This window comes from Callithrix jacchus, chromosome 1, assembly GCF_049354715.1.
Source record: "Callithrix jacchus isolate 240 chromosome 1, calJac240_pri, whole genome shotgun sequence".
Lineage (NCBI taxonomy): Eukaryota > Metazoa > Chordata > Mammalia > Primates > Cebidae > Callithrix > Callithrix jacchus.
The window spans coordinates 52520783-52533931 of record NC_133502.1 but is presented as its reverse complement, the minus strand read 5'-3'; positions in this window follow the sequence as shown (position 1 = coordinate 52533931).

The following is a 13149-nucleotide window of genomic DNA, read 5'->3' as shown; positions in this document are numbered from 1 at the left end:
AGCAGTACATTTATAAATAAACCTCTTACGGTATACTTCCAGAGATACAGTGGCTGGGAATCTATGTGCGATGGAAGAAGTGGGTGTTGCCATCATACTATATAGAAAGGGCACCTACCATAATTTTGGAGCCAAGGGATTTATTCCCAGTGTAATTAATATCTACTATGAAATAAGTATTATAATTTGCCAGGTGATAACTGGGTAAAGTTTTGCAGGAACCAACTGCATACACACACACACACACATATACTAGAAGCAAAAGAGCATAATTAGTGGCTAGTAGGTGACACCAAGAAAACATTTTTAATTTGCTGTGGTTTCACAATGGCAATGTGGTAATCATAAAAGCAAATCCTTCTTCAGAGATGATTAGTGTTCTATTTACAGTATTGCAGTTATTTATGATCCTTCAAAGTAAACTAAAACTACATTGTAAATAAATAAATTAATTTAAAACTACCATGTAAAATTAAACAGCATTGGCAAAACGTTGAGAACATTACAAATAAGGCATACGCATATGAGTTTTAGTAACCCTCTCTCTAACTTGGTGTGTATGAAACTTCACCATAATAAAGTGTAAGAATTAGCCAGGCGTGGTGGCTTACGCCTGTGGTCCCAGAGCTTTGGGAGGCCTAGGCGGGTGGATCACGAGGTCGGGGGATCGAGACCATTCTGATCAACATGGTGAAACCCTGTCTCTACTAAAGGTACAAAAACTTAGCTGGGCATGGTGACGTGTGCCTGTAGTCCCAGCTGCTCGGGAGACTGAGGCAGGAGAATTGCCTGGACCCAGGAGGCGGAGGTTGTGGTGAGCCGGAATTTGCGCCATTGCATTCCAGCCTGGGTAACAGGAGCGAAACTCTGTCTCAAAATAAATAAATAAATAAAAATAAAAATAAATACATAAATAAATAAAGTGTGAGAATTAGAATAAAAACCGCACAGAGAATGTAAGAATTTATAATCTGATAAAATTATTTGAATTCTAAAAACAAAATATAAAAATAATATATAATAAGGGTTAATTATTCCTAAGAAAACTATTGATAACTTCAAATTATGGGCAATAGGTTTTCATAGAAGAGCAATTAGGAATGACTTACATAAATATAATTAGGAATCCTGAAAATGCAAATTAAGACCAAAATGAGATGTTTCATATCAAATTGACAACGATTAAGAAGCTTTCTAATATCAAGCATTAGTAAGAATTTTTATCAGTAGATAATTTTATTGCTCTTACTATGTGTTTAAATTGATACAAATACATTAATAACATGACAGCCATATAAAGTTAAATATCCATAAACTCCAAAAAGCAGTAGTTCCACCGTTAAGAGTTATATATCTTTGGAAACTCTTGCACTTCACCACCAATGTTTCCATAAGAATGCAACTGTAGTTAAGTTGGAGAGAAAAAATGGTTCAGAGGACTGAATGGCTGTATGTAATGTAGTATATTAGTCAATGCAATACCACAGATCAGAGAAAATACAGTTGGAGAACACATCTAAGAAATAAAATATATTAATGAAAAAGAATTCTGTAAGACTATTTGTACTATGACTTTTATTGTCAGCAAAATTATAAACAAGCATACATAAACACCTAAATATGTACACAAATAAATGCTTGCATATGCATATAGGCATATGCATATATATTATGCATTTTAGGAACTATACATTTGTGACTCAACATTTTTAGGTCTAAAAAGTTTCTGCATATATATATGTATTTTACCCTGTAGTTTTAAATTCATTTATTTATTTATACTGTAGTTTTAGTTTACTTTGAAGGATCATAAATAACTGCAATACTGTAATACTGTAAATAGCACACTGATCATCTCTGAAGAAGGATTTGCTTTTATGATTACCACATTGCCATTGTGAAATCGCTATATATATATATATACATATATATATATATATATGTTATTGGTTCACATGTGATAGAGGAAAACCTTAGGATACAGTAAAAAGAAACAAAAATTCATAAAGTCTTCTGCTTGATGGGTTAGGTAGTTGATTCCTGAGGGTTATTTTTTTAAATTATTGTGCTTTTAGTTTCGCATATGTGTTTCATAAACTCTTTCATGTATCATATATTATATAATAAAATAGTTAAAATGGATGAATATAAGGGCATTCATATAGACCAAAGCTTATTCATCACCAAAGCCATGATGTATTATGTAATTATAAACAGAATAATTCATCTTAATTTATAACAATATATGCTTAACATACCAAAAAATACTGTATTGAATTAGCTGAAGTGAATACTCATAAAATAAGATCTTTAAAAGCATAAAACAGAGTTAAAATATTTGATGTGTCTCTTTCACATGTGACCATATAAGTAATTTCACTAAGACAAAATATGTAAATTAGCAATGATGTAATGGATTTGAGTACAATTATCAGCAGTATTAAATCTATGTATACACACACAAACCTTTGTATACGGCAGAGAAATTATATGTTTTTAACACAAATAAGAAAATCCTAAGTACATTTAATAAAAAAAGTTACAAGGCATACAATTTTAAACAATAATAATCCAGTAATAAAGTATTGAGAAGTAAAATATAAGGTGACTACTATTTCTGTACACACTTTTGAAAAATTAGGAAATATTTAAAAAGTAATCAGTATCAAAAAAATCCTAAACTTAAATTTATCTAGAAATATATTAATTTAAAATATTAAACGGCATGAGTAAACCCAAATCATAGATACATTTTTTAAAAAGTTATTTACAATACTAATGAAAGAAAAATTTTCCACACAAAATAATGAATGCTTTTATGAGAAAGAATTTTGCTGTTTATTTTAAATTCATTATTGCAAAATAAAGGCTTTAGAGCCATAACCTGTATTCTTCATTCATTATCTAGATATTATTCTAATATAGCAACATTAACACAAATTATAATATAAAATTTTAATATCCCATTTGCTCTAATTACTTAACATATGATGAAAAAGAGTTAAATGAATATTTAATCTGAGGAAGTTAATCTTATAATTGCATCTGAGAATCTTCAATTTTGCTGCACTTTTTACTACAGATTACTCTTCTTCAAAGCTTGATGACTTTAGGAAAGCTGGGTTGTGCACTGGGTGGTTGGATTCTGACATGGTTTGGTTATGTGCCTCTACCCCAATCTTGTGGTGAATTGCAATTCCCTCGAGTTGAAGGAGGGGAATGGTGGATGATGACTGAATCATCAGGGAGGATTTCCCCTTGTTTTTCTCATGATGGAGTTCTCAAGAGATCTGCTTGTTTACAAGCAGTAGCACTTCCCCCTTCACTCTCTCTCCTGCTATTCAATGGTAAGATGTGCTTGCTTCTCCTACACCTTCCTCCATGGCTGTAAGTTTCCTGAGGTCCCCCAGCCTTCTTCTATAGCCTGTAGAAGTGTGAGTCAATTAAACCTCTTTTCTTCATAAGTTACCCAGTCTCAAGTAGTTCCCTATAGCAGTGTGGTAATGGGCTAACATAGATTTCCTATGAGTTGAGTGTGACTAGAAAGTTAGGAAATGGAAACTGCCAATGGAAGGCCAGATGGCAAAATGCCACTTTCATTGTATTTCATTCGTCAAAGCAGTAAATAACTAACCTAGATTTCAGAGTCCTAAAATGAGAGAATAATGAAAACAGGGTTAGACATTATTGACATTATTTTTTAGAAGTGTTGTATAGTTGCTGAATTGATGAGGCCACTGGTGCTCTATTACATATGTCTACACACACACATACACAAACACACACACACATATATTACTATATATATGTATATATTATATATGGAACTATTATACATATACCATTATATCTATACATTTTATACATTATATGTATAAAAGTTATACCTCAGAAAAGACTCGTAATCATAAGAATTCAGTGCATTAAAGAGAAAACAGTAACATGTCTAGAAAAGAAAAAGATCTACACTCAAAACTCCCACAGAATTTTCTACAGTAACTCTAGAATATAGAAGAAAATATTTAACAGAACTCTATTATAAGTGAAAGAAGGTGAAGTGACATAGAGAGAAGTAAGAGTTCTGTATTTTACTTGAACCAGTAAAATGAATAGCAGAAGATTGTAATAAGTTACATAAATACGACTAAAAATAAAGCCTATAGACATAAATACATACTCTCATAAACATTACAAATAAATCAAAATCAAAATTTAACAAATGTCCAAATAACCCAGAATGAGATATGTAAATGAAATCCGGCAAAAACAATGGAGGAAACAGCAACACAAAGAAAAAGGCAAAAGTAAGCCCTAATGTGTTAATAACTACTTGTAAATGTTCTAAATACACCAATTAAAAGTGATTGGCAGGGTAAATTTAAACACATAAGCCAACTATATGCCCTTGAGCAAACCACTTCTAATATAGAAATATAGGAAAGTGAAAGTAAAATGATAAAACACATTTCATGCAAATAAGTTTTTAGAACAACAGTGAATATATTCATAGTCATATCAAAAAGTAGTCTTCATAGCAAATCAAATTATCAGAGGTATTGAGGGATATTATGTTAATATGAATGGGAGAATCCTTCAAAAAACATAGCTATCCTAAATGTTTATGCACCAAGCAATAGAGCTGCGAAATGTGAAACAACTTGAAAGAGGGAGAGGTGGGTGGAAGAGTAGAGAGGTAGTGCAAACTAGCTGCTGAATATAAATATATATGTATACATACATGTTATCTATTTTACAGATGACTGACTATATCATAAATATTCAAGTATTGATATAGTCTTTTTCTGGTGCCTTCGCTATAATGGTGTTTTTATTTTATTCTGTGTACTTAAATTTTATGAAAAATGAAGCAAAGTAATATTTTTAAAGTTCTTTACTGTTAAGCTGCCACCTGATTTATAGTAGTTGCAAAATTCATGAACATTAAGAAAACCTTTTCAGTAAAGGTACCGACTTCAAAAACTGATGTAAAAGAAGTGCTTTTAAGAGCTGAAAGCTATGGCCACATGGAACAAAAGAAGAAATGGTGAGGGTTCTGTCTGATGTTCATATTGAAGTTTCATGCTTTTATAGTCAACAGATCAAATGTGACGCACCACTTGTTCCATAAAAGGTTATAGGGCTTTCACTTTCACAACACCAAAGAATCAAATTGCTCTTATTTTAGAAATACCATGAGATATTAAAGATTTGGATTAAGAAAAAAAAGCAACATCCTACATTCTGCTACCAATTATGAGTTGTGGACTATTAGTCTCCTGGATAGAATAAACTCCTTTTAAAAATGCCTAAAGCTACTCTATTTTGTACCTAAAGGTACAAGATAAAATGATAACATTTTATTTTGTCATCGAAGACTATAAGATGAAGTTCTCTTGCTTAAATATGAATAAGAATACCTGAATTTTTCCATTATCTTTTGGTTCTGAATTTATCAACTGAACAAGACACACTGCACCTTTCATTATTATTATTGTGAAATTAATTTTCATTAATTTATTAATTTATTCTCTTAGATTTGAATTATAAAATCTAGAGTCCATAGTCTCTACATGATTATTTAGGAAATATACAAAAAAATTATCAAATATAAAATATCTTTGTAAAATATTAATATTTTTATCCTTCTCATCTACTCCTCTGTTCCTTCCTCACTTCCCTATATCCTCCCTATATCCTATATCTTACTGATTCGTGAACATGTCAAATTAGCTGTGTCATGGGGCTCTGCATATGTTTTTTCCTTTCCTTAAATGCTCCTTACCAGGAGAACAATGTGACTAAAATATTTTTTAATCTCTTCATAAAATACCTTCTTATGGTTAAAATATCACTAAATCACCCAATGTTCTTTATAATTGCAACTTTTATCTCTCTATTATTATTATTATTATTTTTTATTGAGACAGAGTCTCACTCTGTCACTGGGCTGGAGTGTAGTGATGCGATCTCAGCTCACTGCAGCCTCCGCCTACCAGGTTCAACCAATTCTCCTGCCTCCGCCTCCAGAGTAGCTGGAACTACAGTCTTGCACTAACACACTAGGCTAATTTTTTTGTATTTTTACTAGAGGTGGGGTTTCACTATATTGGCCCGGATGGTCTTGATCTTCTGACCTGGTGATTCACCTTCCTTGGCCTCCCAAAGTGCTGAGATTATAGGCATGAGCCACTGAGCCCAGCCTCTATCATTTGTAAGGTCACTTTCTTTGCTTCATTTTCCCCCAAATGCTTAGCATTTCAGCATAATATGTAATTTATTATATCAATTTGATTATCATTTGTTGCATATTTTCCATTACAAGAATATAAGTTTCATGAAGACAGGGATGTTTTTATGCTTTGTTCACAGATACAGACCAAATTTCTTCTACAGTTTAACACATGTGATGGATACTCAAAATATTTGTTGAATGAATGCTGCTGTACAACATAATACATTTATTTGTATGTATTATAGGAAAAGGTTTCATACATGAGGGAACTTCAAAAAGTCATAAAGAAATGAAACTTAAAAATGTAAATATGAACTTTATTTTTCACTATGAGCTCCATCAAGGCTAAGACACTTTCGTAAGCAATGACAGTAGCCATTTAGTGCATCTCTAAATAATTGATGGTCTGAAAAATTTAACCATGTCAATGTAGTCATTTTTACATTATTAATTTAAGAAAATACATGTCCTTTATAGTTGTTTTTCGAATCGGGGAGGGGGGAGTCAGAAGAAGCCAAATCAGAACCCTAAGTGGGATGCCTAATGATTTTCCATTAAAACAAAATTGCCCTTGTAAATAAGAATAATGAGCAGAAGCATTGTCGTGATGAAGAGGGACTCTCTGATGAAATTTGCTGGATGTTTTTCTGTTAAAGCATTGACTAACTTTCTCAAACACTCGTAATAAGTAGATTGTATAGTTTTTGAACTTCCAGAGAATCAGCACAAAGCCACAAGCATCCAAAATACTGTTGCCATGACTTTGTCCTTGATACATCCACCTTGACTTTGACCACTTCTATTCCTGATAGCCATTAATTTATTTGTGCTTTGTCTTCAGGATAATATTGGTATACCTATGCTTTATCTCTTGTTATAATTTCCTTAAGAAAGGCTTCAGGATCTTGATCCCATGTCTTTAAAATTTTTATTGAATGTTATGCTTTTGTCTACAGCTGCCCCAGCACACCAGTTTGGGGATCTATTAAATAGAAACTTGGCCCAACTTTAATTTTTCAGTCAGAATTGTGTAAGCTTAACCAGTTGAGATGACTGTGGTGTTGCTTATTGTTTCTGCTGTTAATTATTGGTCTTCTTCAATCAGGGCATGAACAAGATAATTTCTAGCAAGTGATGTGGATAGTCTAGGGCTGTGGGCTTCATCATTGTCTTGTCCCTTCTTAAAATAAGTTAACCATTGTACACTGTTAATTTCTCTAGTTATTGTCCTCTGAAACTTTTCATAAAGCATCAATGATTTATCATTTTTCTACTTAAGCTTCACAATAAATTTGATATGGTTCTTGCTTCAGTTTGAGTAAAATACATGCAACTTTGCTAGGGTCTCTTTTCAAATTGATGCCTTTTTCTTCTTTGTGCTTCAAACTAGATACTGTTGAAACATGTTATAAAAAGCTAGTACGAGTTTATTACTGTGTAAAAGTTCTGAAATCCATGAGTAGTTTTTCACAGTATGCATTTTTCCATTATCATTTTAAAGACCCCACACCCAGTCTCAAATCTTATTTTGCTTACCTTGCCTCTGTCAAAGTGTATTCTTCTGTGAAAATTAATGTGTTTAGTATCTTTTCTTCCTTTACTGAATTTAAATTTTTTTCTACTAATCTTACCAAAAAACTATGCAAAGTAATTGAAGGCTAATATAGTTTACTTTAATATAAGTAATAATATATGACCAAGTCATTTATAATTTCTATCATGTATACTGTAAAATATGTATGCAAATATGGTGATTTTGATTAAGATATTTATTAAAGAATCTTCAAAAAAAAGCTATTTAACCTGCAGCATGGATAAATATTTATTTGACAAAAAAATTAATAAATTTATATAATAAAAGGTGCATATCTTTTCATAAACCCAGCATATATGTTTTGAGTACATAAAGAATGCCAAGTATTGAACAATCTTATAAGAATATGTAAGAACAAAAGACAGCCAATATTGCTGATCTCAGGAAACTTATATTTGGAGGAATTAAAATAATCAACATATAGGAGTAAATGAAAATTTCATTACAATTAAACATAAAATAAATAAATTAATAATCACTCGTTATAAAAATTATTTTTTAACTAGAAAATAGCTAACATTCTATTTATACATATCCAAGGAAAAATGCTATTAACAGATACATTTCTGAAGAATAATATAAATGCATATGCACATTTTATCAGAAAGTGGAGAATATTTTAGATCTTTACAAATAGTCCAGTGGTTGTTCATTCTTTCAGTTTAATATTTGTTTATACATGGAAGGTTATTCCAGTACCAATTATTCCATCATGGCCATAAGTAGAAATCTCTATGCTTTTTAAAATATAAAGTTTTATGTGATATTGCCATCATATAATGAATATGTTCTTTAGTTTTAAAACAACTGAGTAGATATGAGGAAACCACATGATTCTGAAATATTAAAGTCACATAAAATATACGTTGTTTTCAGCTGGGTGCGGTAGCTCACGCCTGTAATCCCAGCACTTTGGGAGTCTGAGGTAGGTGATCACCTGATGTCAGGAGTTCGAGATCAGCCTGACAACTTGGAGAAACCCCTTATCTATTAAAAAGTACAAAAATTAGCCAGGCATGGTGACACATGCCTATAATCCCAGATACTTGGGAGGCTGAGGCAGGAGAATTGCTTGATTCTGGGAGGCAGAGGTTGTGGTAAGCCGAGATTGTGCCATTGCACTCCAGCCTGGGCAACAAGAGCAAACTCCGTCTCAAAATAATTATATATATATATAGTTTTCTAGAAAAGTCACCTGACAAAGGACAAATTACATTTGAGAAATTGTTGAAATTGTACAGACAAGCAATGATTAGGACATGAAATTGAACAGTAGTTGCAGGGAGGAAAAGTAATTGAATGTTTAATATTGTAATAAGAAAACGTAATGCAATTTTTTATTTTCGGTATATTCAAGCATTTCTGAATATACAAAACTATGGTGACTCCGAGATGCCTAGAGCAGGCACTGTGTTGTCATGAGACTATTAATTTAATATAGACCATCGAATTTTTAAACCCAACTCATTGCAGTGACAGTTCTAAAATCCCCTTGGGCTTCAAAACTGGTAAAAATGTTTCCCCTGTCCTGATTCTATTTCATGAGTCTATATATTGCAGTTTCTTTTTACAGGCTAATTAGAGAAGTAAGATTTACAAAGGCCCAGAGGTCAAATCAATGCAATGAGAACACTGTTATTTGTTTCAGTGTGTCATGAGTGAGTCCTGATCAAGAGTGAAAAAAATTATGGTTGAAACTGTTTCCAGTAATAGATTAACACCAGTGGATGGAAACTTTAGATAAGATGCTATACTAAAGTAAGCAAGTAAGCAGGTTATTGAACAGTACATAATTAAGGTTGGGGACTACAGGTATTGACAAATGAAGAAATGAGGCAAGTAGTTTCCTAGAAATTACAGATCACGGTTCATGACATTTATTTTTCTCCAGATATTATGATGCCCCATTTGTAGGAGGCATGCAATGTGTTGTTGCTGACTATAAAATTAATGCTCTTCCCTCTTCTAAATAAAAAAAACCCAAAAGGTTCAATGAAGTAGGAGAGTCATATTATTTAAAAGTTCCACATTTTTCTAATAGTTTTTTCACTCACCAAATACTCATGTAACAAGTATTAAGTCAGTTGGATTATAATGGGGATTACTCAACACTTGTTCCTAACACTGTTTCACGCCCATTCTTAGTCACAGTTCCCCTTTCAGGTGGTAAGGGTGTGTGTTTGTTGGAGTGATTACCCACCTTTGAACAGCTATGGAGCCTGGAAGTATCTTGGTGCCATGTGCTTCATGCGGATCTATGGTCATTGACTAATTCTGTACATGTTTTAATATGAAATGGATCCCCTGTGTTTATGCAAGTTTATATATAACCTGATGCCAACATATTAGACATGTTTTCAGATATACCAAAGCTGTACAGGCAGTAAATATGCGAATCTATCCACACAGACATTTATTCCTTGAGAATAATCCACTGGTCCTTACCACCAACCTGCTGTTGGCTCCCTCAATGGATCATGCCACTGTTTCCTGTTCCTGGCTGGTGGATCACTGGTCTCTAGAAGCTGCCAGACTAACATTGGTAATTTGAGTACAGGCTGTTAATCTCAGGCATCTCCTTCACTGCTGCCACTAAGGACACTTTATTCACGTGCCCATCATGCTAGACCTGTAATTGCTAACTGCAAAGGTGTGCTAAGGTTCCCTTGCTGAGTCCTTTTGGCTTCTTTGTGAATTGATCCATTTTCAGAGGTGAGTGAATTTTTTGACATGTGACATATTTACACATCATATGCTTATAATCCAGACTTTAAGCAAAAAATAGAATATTTTCCATCCAGGATCCTGAATAACTTCCCAGCTACTCAATAGTAATCATGAGCCTATGTTTACTGTCTCTTTGGTACAATTCTCTGTCCATACAAAGTGGACAATTAGTGTCATTGTCTGAATGTATATCTATTGAGAAGATTTTCCTCTGTCACTTTTCAAAGCTAATAGCATAGGCTGTTATAGTGCAATTGTCGTTTATATTGGCTTGCATGCTAATGCTGAGACTAATTATTGATAAACCAAATTGAGATGTGTTCTTTTCTTTCATCTGGCCATAAGAAATTCTCATAGACATAGGCCAAGGAAGGGACACTGGCGTAACAATGTTTGGTGTCATGAGCATCTAGGATTCCCTCACATGTTTCTGGCTGTGCACCCTGCCACTGATGTAATGCTTCCCAGGTGTACTGCTTCATTCATATGTCAGGATTTTTTTTATTGGAGATGATTTGCATAATATTTCAGATAGTCCATATCCCTTCTGACTAAACTCTGACAGAGGTGGAGTTATTAATGTAGCTTTGAGACAAAATTGTGACTGTAAGGTGTTGTTTATTCCATGTGAATGTGAACTGTTTTAATCATTTTCTTATCATAATAGAAAACTATGTTTTCCAAATCAATGGTCACTGAGGCTATACTGATTATCTTTAGCAAAGGTGTCACATCCTCATGTGATTTGGGATTTGATCTCCAACAAGGTTGATCCTATAGTATTCTGTGGTTATTCTCCAGCATCCATCCTATTTCTATAGGAGTCACATGGGTGAATCAAAATGCATGTAATAAGAACTACCAATCTACTAATCTAGCCCTTTGTATACTATTGAGGGTGATATTAGATTTTTAAGCCAACTGGGATGTAATATTGTTTTTGAATTACTTGCTTTACAGGGAGTAATAGTTTCTGAAGACTTCCCTAAAGTTTTATACAATGATAGCTTTTCCTCTATGGAATAAAGAAAGATACATTGTAACGAAATGACAGCCAGGTCACCATTGTAAGGTCTGTAGGCCAGTCCTTGGCTAGAGCTCTATTTATATTATTTTTCTTCACCACGTATGTGACAATATATCCCTTTTCTGACAGAGAAGGGGCATGACAGCATGATGATGTTAGTAGTGGCAACAAGGCCTTGTTTCTGACAACCCTCAACGTGTCAGGGACTCTTCTGCTTTCCAGTTCAGTTACCAGAGGAAATTATCATGAGTCTCTTTAGTGGAGCACCCGGATATAAGTTTGTGTATGTTACTCACCATGGTTTTGCACAGTCCTCCCCCCTGGGCATTTCACTACTTCTTCAGGTCATGTGTTCTAATTGCAATAACCTGCTTAGCTCCAGAAACTGGGCAATCGGTACTTTTTTTTTTTTTTTTTTTTTTTTTTTTTTAGACGGAGTTTCACTGTTGTTACCCAAGCTGGAGTGCAATGACGCGATCTCGGCTCACCGCAACCTCCGCCTCCTGGGTTCAGGCAATTCTACTGCCTCAGCCTCCCGAGTAGCTGGGATTACAGGCACGCACCACCGTGCCCAGCTAATTTTTTGTATTTTTAGTAGAGACGGGGTTTCACCATGTTGACCAAGATGGTCTCGATCTCTTGACCTCGTGATCCACCCGCCTCGGCCTCCCAAAGTGCTGGGATTACAGGCTTGAACCACCGCGCCCGGCCTCAATCGGTACTTTTAAATGGATCAATTGTCTTCAGTTCACAGACATTTCATCCTTCATTTGTTTTCTGTTGGCACAAATTGAATAGTAATTTTGTTGGCTGCCCACTTGTGTTTCTCTAGAAATTTTGTATTCTATTAACCATATCCATAACGCTGTGTTGGTTGTTTCCCTTTGGCTGCCACTCAAAACTTGCCGATTATTATGATGATTATGATCACTTCTCTTCTGGTGGTTAAACACCACTGCCCCACCTCTGTTGTCTTGCAATAATCAATCAAGTTTTGTAGTAAATTCTCCTATTGATGCAGTTTGGTTGTGTCCCCATCCAAATCTTATCATTTTGCATTGCAGCTCCCATAATTCCCACATATCATGGGAGGGACCCAGTAGGAGGTAATTGAATCACAGAGTTGGGTCTTTCCCATGCTGTTCACATGACATTGAATAAGTCTCACAAGATCTGATAGCTTTGTAAAGGGGAGTTTTCCTGCACAAGCTCTCTCTTGGCTGCTGCCATGTATGATGTCCCTTTGCTTTTCCTTTGTCATCCATCATGATTGTGAGGCCTCCCCAGTCATGTGGAACTGTGACTCTGTTAAGCCTCTTTCATTTTATAAATTACCCAGTCACAGATATGTCTTTATTAACAGCACAAAAATAGACTAATACATCTACATTTAGTCTTGGTATCAGAAAGAATGATTCTTTACTTGTGCACTGTGTAGTGTTGTGATCTTCCTATGGAACGCTATCATCTGTGAGTCTTCTGACTGCATTTCTAGTTCAACATGGTTTCCCTTCACCAGAGACAACTCTGGCATCTCATATTTATTCAGCATGGAGAGTCACTTTTCCA